This window comes from Dermacentor silvarum, chromosome 3 (assembly GCF_013339745.2).
Source record: "Dermacentor silvarum isolate Dsil-2018 chromosome 3, BIME_Dsil_1.4, whole genome shotgun sequence".
Lineage (NCBI taxonomy): Eukaryota > Metazoa > Arthropoda > Arachnida > Ixodida > Ixodidae > Dermacentor > Dermacentor silvarum.
This window is the reverse complement of record NC_051156.1, coordinates 54272136-54284200: the sequence shown is the minus strand read 5'-3', so window position 1 is coordinate 54284200 and position 12065 is coordinate 54272136. Positions and strand designations below refer to the sequence as shown.

At 48.1% G+C, this 12065-nt stretch overlaps 1 non-coding gene across 1 annotated transcript; it reads left to right on the top strand.

Annotated features, from left to right (window-relative positions):
- Positions 1–3350: 3350 nt before the first annotated feature.
- On the top strand, positions 3351–3442 carry Trnai-uau (transfer RNA isoleucine (anticodon UAU)). The gene is given in 2 exon segments: positions 3351–3388; positions 3407–3442. It is a non-coding gene; the product is annotated as a tRNA-Ile (tRNA).
- Positions 3443–12065: the final 8623 nt, after the last annotated feature.

Below are 12065 nucleotides of genomic sequence, written 5' to 3'. Positions count from 1 at the left end.
GCAGTATACGCCAAATACAATGGAAAACAATAGCCGAGTGCGCCCCGTGGTGGGGAGGATTCTACGAACGCCTCATACGGAGCCTAAAGACATCGATGCGAAAAATAATCTCAAGAAAAACAACTTCAGTGGAGGAGCTACGCACAATTGTAGCAGAAGTTGAAGGAGCGCTCAACAATCGACCGTTAACTTACATGTATGGTGAACCTAATGAGCCCATGCCAATAACTCCTGCAGACATCATAGGCGGTCGCCAACAGCTTCAAGACGCACAAACAAGATTATACAACGGAGACATTGAAGAAGCATTGCGAAGTAGATGCAAACTAGTGAAAGCTTGGTGGAAAAGATGGCATCACGAATATCTCACGGAAATAGGAGCTATTGTCAAAGCCAAGACACGACAACGAAACCATTGTCCCAAGGCGATGTGGTTTTAATCGAAGACCGGGGTCCAAGGACATTTTGGAAAATTGGCCGAATTGAAAAAACTTACCCTGGACGCGACGGAGTAACAAGAGCTTGCTTACTTCGGACAGGCAACAAAGAGTTTCTCAGAAGATCCATGAACAACATCTACCCTCTTGAAGAGTGTTTCAAATAGCCCGCCAAAGCCTATCTCTGTGCCAGTTGGGCGGGCGGGAGCTTGTAAAATATCATCATCAAGATACTCGAAGACGAAGAGCAAGAGAACACCTCCTTGGCGCAAGCGCGCGCCACTTCACTTCTTTAATAAACCGTTCATGTTCGAAGCAGTCACCGGTCTCGATCGTTTTAACAACTCGTGCACTGTTGGATGGTCGGAAAAGTACAAGCACGTTTCTGCTGCTTTGAGTCACTGTTAAGGCGCGGATAGATAGTCCGGTGTTTCGAGCGTGCGAGACAGCGGCCGGCGAAGTTGGATACGTCACGTTGGCCTCGCCAGGATTGCCGAAATATTACAACCTGCTCAGTTTGGTACGTTTACCATGGCCCGCAGCAGCGCACCGACTTGCTCGATCAGCTGTTGCCGCTGTACATGCGGATAAATGCGCAGCCGGCGCGCACTTTCTTATTGTTGTGGCTTTAACACATTTTCGTTCGGCGAAGGCGCAAACTCTGCACGCTCTTTTCAGTCCAGAGAGCAAGCGAACCTAAAATCTAGCTTTGCACTTTATCGCGAGCATGCACTACGAATCTGTGGCGAACCTTTCTCGCTACTTTTGCGTTCGTGTTATCTATTTTACATTCAAGATTTGCGCAACGTGACTGTTGCTTCACCTAGCTGTAGTTATTCCCGTAGTTGGCGCATTGTTTCTCGCGTAGAGAACAATACGATAAATAAGAAACCGAAAGATCTGCTTACTACAATAAAAACACATTTGCACACCATGTACATGTATGGCTTGTGCTGCGTGGCCTAACCATGACTGATTACTGCCCGCTGTCTACGAACATGTCGCTTATGGCTGCTGTGTAAACTAATGAAATAAAACAAATGTTTCTGATAAATTAATGTTAACTAAGCTACTGCATTATGAATCTATTTAATTTTCATGTTATTCTAAAATTTACGTATCCTGCACTTTAAGCGGCCAGAACTGTGTTCGCCTCTAAACTGCCAATTTCCTTCAGACACTGATAAGAGATACAATTGCTTTGATAATTACGCATTTTGCACTAGTTACACGGGTAGCGTGTCCAGGTCGCAAGGAAGGCGTACCGCTATGCCACCCCATAGTTATTTTGCATGCTGGCGCGTACATGTTGTGCTTACATAGAACGATTTACCGACGTTACCCGGGAGTACCTGAAACTCCGATGTAACGATCAATTTTCGCTGATGTACCATACTCGGTAGTTCCACGTTGTGCGCCGCATGTATTCGATATAACAGCTTTATTGAAGGAAAGCTTGAGTACCGCGGCGACATTTGCATCATAAACTGCATTAGCACGCCGGCTATCACATTAAACTGCTTGTTGCAGCACGAATACGCTGAACGTTATCACGATGGCAGTAACAACCTCAACGCAAACTTCCTGAAGTTCGCTGTAGCGCTTTACTGCAAACATAGTACAAGCAACAGTATCGCGTTCTCTTCACACAAACAACAAACCGACCCTCGCTTGAAAAAAGAAGAAGAAGAAAAAAAGAAAACTTTCTCGAGCAAGATGTTGAGCACATAACAACTGCCGTCGTCGCAGCTTATGATAAGATTCGCAATCCACGTGGCTCTTCGACGCCGCAAAACTGCAAAACGCAGCATAATTCAACGGCTGTGCGGAGTTTCGTTGATGGTGGCGCGCACCCGCGCGCAGTGCGAAGGCTACGGACGGAGCGTCTGCTCCGACGCTCCGACCTCCATATGAGGTTTCCGGGGCTCTCCGCTAGGTGTCGCATGAATGGCTGGAGTCGCTTTCTTCAAAATTAGTTTTGAAGAAAGGCTCAGGAACATGGATGAAAATAAATGGGCCGCTAAAGTGCACAAGTATCTCTACATGAAAAGCGTGGACACAGAATGGAGGAAGAGGTCAAGGAAGTTGGCAACCAAGTACAGGATAATCGAAACTGTAAATAGACAACCAGGGGTCATCAGAAAGAAAGTGAGAGAAATAGAGACCGTGAATTGGATGCAAAGAATGGAAACGAAAAGGACAATGGAGATTTACAAGAATGAGAAGAAAGAAATTAGAAGGGAAAATCTGTACGATAACACAAAGGGCAGTGCCTTGCCTATTTGAGGCTCGAGCCCGTTGCCTAAGGACGAAAACATATCGGAACAAATATTCGGAACTAGATGAGACATGTGTATGCTGCAGTAAAAATCCAGAGACCACTCAGCACATCCTAATGGAATGCGACGGTATCCACCCAGCGAGAACCGTAGGTAACGTGCAACTCCCAGAAGCGCTTGGGTTTAAAGTGGAAGGAAACATAAACAGATCAGCTGTAGAGATCAGCAAGAGACGATTAGAGTACTGGTGGAAAAAAAGCAGGGAAACGATGGATACGACCTGATCTCTTAAAATCATAGGCAGCGGTACAAGGTAAAATTTTGAAAAAGAATATTAATGAGAGGTATACAAAAATGCTAGATAAAGAACATGTATAGTATACCTGATTAAATCAAGCAGGCTAGGTGACTATTTGTCGCCGCCCCGTTTCAAAGGGGATGCCAATAAATCATCATCATCATCGCGAATACCACAGTGCTTGTGAGCCATGCCGGGGTTGTGAGTTCGAGCCTCACCTGGGGAACAATTTTTTTTACCAACGCCAATTGTGAACTAAGAGCAGCATGCGGACCACTGATTTATTCTTCCTTTGGTACGCGATATGAACTCATTTAGGTTACCTGCCAGCGTCAATCCCCAGTGGCGCAATTGGTTAGCGCACGGTACTTATACGACAGTGCTTGTGAGCAATGCCGGGGTTGTGAGTTCGAGCCTCACCTAGGGAACAATTTTATTACCAACGCCATTTGTGAAATAAGGCCAGCATGCGGACCACTTATTTATTCTTCCTTTGGTACGCGATATGAGCTATTTTAGGTTACCTGCAAGCGTCAATCCCCAGTGGCGCGATTCTGCTTCCGGCAGCCGTGCTGTAGGGCACGTAGAATCTTGAGCTCCGTTGAAGCGGCGATAGCGGCCCTTACCAGCCGCGGTAACAGGAACCAAGAGGATGATTACCCTTTTGTTTTGCCACAACTGCCTACAGGACGCATCGTCACCAATACTGTTTTTCTGCATGGTGACGTGCGAGCACGGCCTTACAGAGTCGAAGATTTCAGGGACGCTCTCGCTCTAGCTAGGATGCTGCCGGAAGTTGTCGCACTCGGTGCCTATCAGAATAACCATGTCTGGGCGGTTACCATGTGCAATGCAGACGCTACCAAGCGGCTGCTGGCCTTAAGGAAATGACAGTGAAAGAGCGGCGCTGGGTCGTCGTGGACCCACAGGACCGGCAAGTCAAGTTACGCCTTCACTGGCTTATTCACGGTGTGGCTGACGAGGACGTCCGTAAAGCGTTAGCCGCTTTCGGCAAGGTGGTGGACGTACAGCGGGAGCGTTGGCATGTGTCGGGGGTACAAGGCGAAAACTCGACTGCCCGGAACATGCTGATGAAGTTGAAAACTAGCTTGAAGTTGGAGGACCTACCACACCAGGTACGGGTCGCCGGAGAACAAGCATTAGTGGTTGTTCCCGAGCGACCAATGCAGTTCCTGCGCTCTCAGGGCTCTGGACATGTTCGGCGTGACTGCAAAGTGCCCAGGTGCTCTATATGCAGACGATTTGGACACGAAGACGCTCAGCTGCACGCGGTCCTACGCCGCAGCTACTGGTCGAGGAGTGAGCGACTACACCGAGAAGCATTTAATGGACGTGACCGAAGCCGATGAGGCACCAAAGGGAAGCGGAAGCCTGGAAACCCAAAAGGAACCGGCCAGCGAAAAAGGCTAAGGCAAGAAAAGCCAGTTTACAACGGAGGCTACAACCATGCCGCCAGAAACAGTGAACGAACTTTCAGCAACGCCCGTTCCCGCTGACGACGACACGTTTGAAAGCAGTGATAAAGAAGGCATCCAGGATGAGTCAACGAAGCCGGGCTTGCCAAAGAGCCAAGCCCATAACAGCAGAGCCAGCCCGGCCGTCAAGCGTCCGCTTGAAGGGACTGCGGAGCAGAAGGCGTCCTCCGGGAGACGCCCCAGCGTTAAGCCACGGCCAAATGCCGAATCGGAGAGGAAAGCCACCGACGAGCCGCCGAGGCAGCACCTGGACACCGGGCAACCGGGCAGATCTGAAGACGTCTAGCGCTGCGCTAGACGAGCAAGGTAAGCGTCATGCTTCGGGTCCCACCTCCTCCTGTTGAAACATGGCACGCAATGCGTCGTTTAGTTTGGCAAAGTTAAACGTTCGAGGTCTCGCCGCAAATAAAAAGCAGAGCCAAGTATACCGGTTGTTGGCGGACCATGACCTCGACATGTTGGCAGTGCAAGATACAAAAGTTGGAGGGGAGGAGCAGACCCGGAGAATGATGCTTCGCTTCACGTCTCGATATATACTACGTGGCAGTGAGTCATGCAGTGGGCAAGTTAGCGGGATGCCTGCTATTTTTGAAAAAGTTAAAGGGCCTTGATGTAGAGAGTGTTTGTTCATGTCCAAGTGGTAGATTTATTGTTGTTGATCTTTATTACAGTGAGGTTAACTGGAGAGTAATATGGGTTTACGCACTAAACGGTACAGATGAGAGGCATAATTTTTTTCGGAGAATTGAGCCGTATCTGAGTGTAGACAAATATGTTCTTGTTTTTAGGAGATTTCAACTGCGTTTTGAGCACTCGGGACCGAAGCAACGCACACGGGTATAGAGACAGAAGTGGTCTACTATTATCACGGTTAATTGCAGAACATGATATAGATGATGTAGCAGAATGTCTCGAGGCAGCGAGAGAAGTGCAGTTTAGTCATTTCCAAGGTCTCAGTCACGCTCGCCTTGACCGTATTTATGCATTTATAGAATTATTACCGTTGTGCACGCAGTACCATGAAGTACCCGTGTCGTTCTCGGAGCATTCTCTTGTTAAATGTATGGTGGGAAGCCAGGAAAAACACAACAAGTTTTCATGGGATCTGTGGAAAATGAATGTAAAACTTCTGAGCGACGAATGTTTTATTCAACATGTGAAAGAAGCGATAGATGAAATCAAATCAGAACCGATGCCCAGTGTTGGAGCGCAGTGGGATTTAATTAAGTAACATGTCAAAATGAAAGCCATAGAGCGATCTAGCTGCCTCAAGTATGAGGAAAATGTCAAAGAAATAAATTTAAGAACAATGCTTGAAAAACTGGTTAAGCTTGAGTGTCGTGAGCCGGGCAAGTTTAAAGACGACATCCGTAGCCTAAAAGAGAAACTCGAAGTAGCAGTGAAGAACGTTATCCGAGAGCAATAGTGCGGGCCAGAGCCGAGGTATGGGTGGCCGGGGAGACGCCCACAAAGCGAGCGCTGAGAATCGAAAGGGCGCACGCCCACCGTAATCACATCAATGTAATAGAAGAAAATGGTGTTGAAATAACAGATTCGGAGGGCATAGGGCGAGCTTTCTTTCGATTCTACGAACGGCTGTCTGCCCATAGATCAGTAGATGTAGAATGGTTTAAAACAGCCTTCTTAGAGCACATGCCTCGGCTGTCAGAAGAAAGAAAAGCAGCTCTTGAAGCACCGATATTAATAGCAGAAATAGAAAAGGCGATGGATGATCTTAACCCTGGTAAGTGGCCCGGGCCGGACGGTCTGAGCGCGGCTTGGTACAAAGCATTCAAGCAAGACCTGTCCTGTCAGTTAAAATGTCTTAGATGAGGCATTTGAGGTGGGAACATTACCCTAGTCATTTTCCCAAGCACACACTGTGCTCATTCCAAAAACAGAACAAAAAGATAAGCTAAGACTTGTGACCTCATACAGACCAATCTCACTAACTAACTGTGATTATAAAATATTTATGAAAGTATTGGCTAGTAGACTTCAGACCGTTATGACGCAGATTGTGGGAGCCCAGCAGACCTGTGGTATTAAGGGCCGCTCCATCTTTACTAATATCCATTCATTGAGGTGTGTACTTGAGTGTTGTGACGCCTCTCGGTCGACTGTCCAAATACTCCAGCTTTACCTTGAAAAGGCATTTGACTGTGTATCTCATGTAATTTTGCTTGCCATACTCGAACATGTTAATTTAGGCTCAATCATCATAGACGGAATATCCATAGCTTATCGAAACTGCAAAACGCGCCTGAAAGTCAACAGATTGGGGGCCCCCGCTGACGTCCAGCGGAGCGTGCGTCAAGGGTCCCCAGTGAATCCTCTTTTGTTTTGTGTTTATATTGAAACTTTGGTCAAGCAATAATTGAAAACGATCGTGTTCATGGGTTCAGATTGCAGGCATCCGAGGTAAAGCTTTTAGCGTACACTGATGATATAGCGGTGTGCTGTACAGAAAAAGAAAGTCTGCTAGAAACAGTTGCTGTAGTAAGACGGTTCGGCGCGGTAACAGAGAGTTTTGTGAACTGGGGAAAGTGCCTGGGCTTTTGGCACGGCGAGTGGCCGTCAACACCAGAGACATTTGCCAACGTGAAATGGGTTAAAACCCTAGTGAAGTACCTCGGCGTTCCTCTTGAAAATTATAAGAAAAATGATGATTTCTCTCTAGAACAAGTCAAAGAAACACGAGAAAAGGCGGAGAGGTGGAAAGGTGCACACCTATCAATTTTCGCCAGAGCGACAGTGTGCAATTTATTTTTTGTTAGTAAATTATAGTATATTATGCAAGTGTTGTATTGTTCGCGAGTGCCTGTGCAGACGTTGCATCGAGTGTTTGCTGTTTTTATTTGGGCTTCCAGCTGGGAACGCTGCAGCCGCACGAATCTTTTCAGGCGACTGAAAGAGGGAGGCCTGGTTCTGGCACACCTATTCGTGCGGCAGCTTGTAAACCGTTTTTTCTTCTTTCGGGACGTCAAAGACCCGTTCTTAAGATCGGTGTGTCAAGTGAGACTTTGTGGTGCGTTACCAGAGCTTGTTATCAGCAGTGAAACTATGCCAGGCACTTGGTTTGGGTACTTCAAGGAGATAGTAAGCAGTGTTTGCAATTTTTGTCTGTACGGTTCTCTAATGATTATATGTTCAGCGTGAAAAGAAAGAAAATGTACAGTGACCTGTGCGATGTTATTTTTTAGTGCCGATGTACAGAACCACATACAGGAGAGGTCAGGGAAAGAACGTTTTAAAACGCGTAAAAAGAATGCACGTACAGCCAGGGGTGCAATCGTTCTTCAAGCTTCACACTGGCACTCTGACAGTGAGAACTTTTTTTAGAAGAACGCTGGTTCTGCATGGCGGGGGGGTCAAACTGTCTGATTTGCAAAAAGCCGGAAACCGTAGACCATGTTTTCATACATTGTTGGGAGGGAGTTTACTTTTGGGACGTTCTGCAAAGAACTATATAAAGAAATAATTGCCTTTAGATCCGCACGGCATCAGGTTTATACCATTACATAATGAGGATGGGGTCCCATTTAACCTAATCATGCTGACTGGCCTCTACTGTCTATGGCGATCCCGAATGCAAGGCTTCTATTGTGACCCAGAAGCGCGGCCTGCGCGCATACATTTCCATGAACACATGTCACGCTTTCTGGAGGGGAAACAAGCACAAGTTGATGTGCCTGAGTGGCTACCAAGGCTAGAGGCCTTGGCCTCCCTAAAGGAATTTTAAAAGACAAAGTCAGCAGTGTCATGCTGGCCGCTAGGTAAGAGCACGTTTTTTTTCTTCTGTATTTTCGTGTCCTAGTTATGCATTTTGTTTGTTTTGCTGACATTGTGTAGGTGTAGGTGTACCGGTCGAGAACTGGCAATAAAGAAAGAAAAATCCCCAGTGTGTGCAATTGGTTAGCGCACGGTACTTATAAGACAGTGCTTGCGAGCCATGCCGGGGTTGCGAGTTCGAGCCTCACCTGGGGAACAATTCTTTCACCAACGCCATTTGTGAAATAAGGCCAGCATGCATACAGCTAATTATTTCCTCCTTTGGTACATGATATGAGCTATTTTAGGTTACCTCCAGAACTCAGTTCCCAGTGGCGCATTCTGCTTCCGGCCACCCAGCGTGACGGTTCGTGGGATCATGGCCTCTTCAAGGGCAGCGACAGCGGTCACTTTGGCCGCGGAAACAGGCTCAACGACGATGAGGAATATCCGTTTATTTTGCCACAACTGCCAAAAGGACAACTGATGATTAACACCGTGTTTTTTCACTGTGATGTACGTGCGAGACCAGTACAGGGTCGATGACTTCAGGGACGCCCTGCTGCCAACGGGCTTGCTGCCGGAGGTGGTATGCATAGGGGCGTACCAGATTAATCACGTCTGGGCGGTGACCCTCAAGGATGCGACCGCCACGAAACGGCTGGTGGACCTCAAAGAATTGCAGGTGAAGGGACGACGTTGCGTCATTGTCGACCCGCAGGACCAGCAGGTGAAGCTCAGGCTTCACTGGCTGCTGTACAGCGTCGCCGACGAGGACATCCGGACGACGTTCGCTACCTGTGGCAAGGTGGAGGAGGTAAGCCGGGAGAGGTGGCGTGTGCAAGGCATGGGGGACAAGACGTCAATCACCAGGACCGTGCTGCTCAAGCTGAAGAGTGGCGTCAAAGTGGAGGACCTTCCTCTTCAGGTCCGCGTCGGTGGTTTAGTTCGCCGGGGTGGTTGTTCCCGGTCACCCCATGCAGTGCTTGCGCTGCCAAGGCACGGGACACGTCCGCCGTGAGTGCAAGGTCCCCCGCTGTTCTCGGTGCAGACGTTTTGGCCACGTCGACGCAGGCTGTGTTAAATCCTACGCCGCCGTTACAGGCCCAGCAGCGACTGACGTTGCGGCAGAGCACGTCATGGACGTGGTTGAGGCGGAGGGTGCCGCTAAAGGAGCCGGAGACCCTGTGCCACTAGCAACAAACAGTGGGACATTGGCAGTGAACGCAGACGTGAAGGTGGCTGAGGCTGCTGCTAAGCCAAGTGCGTCGGCACAAGTCTCGAATGCAGATGGTCAGGCGACGGGGGGCGTTAGCGCGGACGCACCCTTTGACGACACGACCTCAATGCAAGAGGACGAGGCCGTCAACGACAGCGACCGGGCTGCGACCCTCGGTGCCCCAGCCAAGCGCTCCCACGATGAGACAAAGGACCAGGACGAGAGTGCAACCAACACCACTGAGGGGCCGCCGACGAAGACGCCGCTTGGAAGGCGGATGGGCTTCAAGCCAAAGCCGAACGTTCCGCCTGAAAGAACATCTCGCGACAAAGCACCGGCCACGAACAGCGACGGCAAGCCGGAGGGTGCCGGAGACGGCTAGCCGAGGGCTAGTCGTGAACGGTAAGCACCATGCTCCGTGCCTACTTTTTCTTTAGTGCAATATTGCTCTATTTCCGTCCCTTAGTATTGCCACTTTAAACGTTAGAGGGTTGGCGGCTAGTCGTAGGCAAAGTCAGGTCCTACGATTGGTCACTGACCATGACAGAGACGTACTAGCCGTCCAGGAAACTAAGGTGGACGTGGAGGAGGAGACCGGGAGCATGGTGCGACGGTTCTCGATTAGATTTTTTTGCGGTGGTTAGCCATGCTATAGGCACGTCGGGAGGATGCATTCTTTTCGTAAAGAAGCTCCCTGGGCTACAACAGATTCAGAGTGTATTTTCGTGCCCGTCGGGAAGGATTGTTTTTTGTGATGTTCTTATACGTGACGTAGAGTTCCACGTCATATGCGTATACGCTCCTAATTCGGTGGATGAGCGTGTCCTGTTTTTTTTCGAACCTTGTACAATATGTACGTTGTGATAAGCGTGTTATGTTGTTAGGAGACTTTAAATGTGTGTTGAGGGCCAGAGACAGAGCAAACAATGCCGGTATGCGTGACAGAAGTAGTGACGTGTTATCTAAACTTATAAGTCAAAATGAACTTGCCAATATCTTTGAGTGTCTGGAAGGGGCGCGTGAAGTGACCTTTACGCGTTTTCAGGGCAGTAGCCATGCGCGATTAGATCGCATGTACATTTCTTTGGATATGATTCCAAGCTGCTACAGTTATTCCGTTGTGCCCGTGTCGTTCTCTGACCACTGCCTAGTAAAATGTCACAGGTATCAAGAAAAGGAGACATGCTTTAAATTGGGATCTCTGGAAAATTAATGCAGTGCTACTTAATGACGATGCATTTGTAAAGGCAGTCCGCAGGGAGGTTAACGAAATACGGGATGACGCAGCGGAAAGAATAGCAGAAAAGAGGGAATGTTTCAAACAGAATGTTAAAATGAAAGCCATAGAAAGATCGAGCTGCCTAAAATTTGAGAGAGAAATGACAGAAAAGGATTTACAAACACTGCTTAAGCAGCTTATAACTCTTGAGTGCAAAGAGCCTGGTACGTGCAAAGACGACGTGCGAAGCGTCAAAGAAAAACTTGAACAGTTTGACAACGAGCGCTATCAAGGTGCCATTGTGCGAGCACGAGCAGACGCACTAGCGGCTGGGGAGACGCCCACTAAAAGGGCGCTTGGTCTAGAGAAGGCGCAAGGTCGACGAAACCATGTCGATAAGATCTTAATGAACGGGACAGTTGTCGACGACAACGAGAGCATAGCGCGCGCCTTCTTCGAGTACTACCAGTCGCTCTTTGCATTTGAGGACGCTAATGTAGAAGATTTTAAAGAGCTTTTTCTTCATCGCATGCCGCGATTGGGTGATGATGCCAAAGAACGATTAGAGGGGCAAATAACAGAGAGGGAAGTTGAACAGGCAATAGATCTGAACTTGGGCAAGTCACCTGGTCCTGATGGACTCAGCACTTGGTTGTATAAGGCTTTCAAGGGAGAACTGGCTCCTTTGTTAGCTGAGGTATATAATGAAGCGTATGAAAAGAAATATTTGCCACCTTCCTGTGGGAAAGCTCACACCATTCTGATACCTAAGAGCGATCAAATAGACAAACTCAAATTAGTATCAAACTACAAGCCAATATCACTAACAAACGTTGATTACAAGATATTTATGAAGATTTTAGCCACCAGACTGCAAGGGGTCGTCAAGGAAATAGTTGCAGACCACCAAACGTGTGGCATCAAGGGGCGATCAATCTTTTCAAACATCCATAAGATGCGCTGTGTACTTGAGTGTTGTGACGTCACCGTCTGCGGCGTAGCGGTTCTTCAGCTCGATCTCGAGAAAGCGTTCGACTGTGTCGCTCATGTTATTTTGTTTGCCATCTTAGATCATGTTAATGTCGGTTCCATCATCACTGGCTTTGGCGTACCAGAATTTCACAACAAGATTAATTGTTAATAAGACACTTGGGCAGCGTCAATGTATGCCATTAACATCATGCGTTCAGTGCGCCAAGGCTGCCCGCTCAGTCCGCTCCTATTTCCTATTTGCAGTCCGCTCCTATTTGGATTATTTATCATGAGGTAAATAATCCTAATGACCAGAAATTATTAGGTAGTGCTCTAGACAAACTGCATATTTGGTCCGAAAAATGGCAAATGAG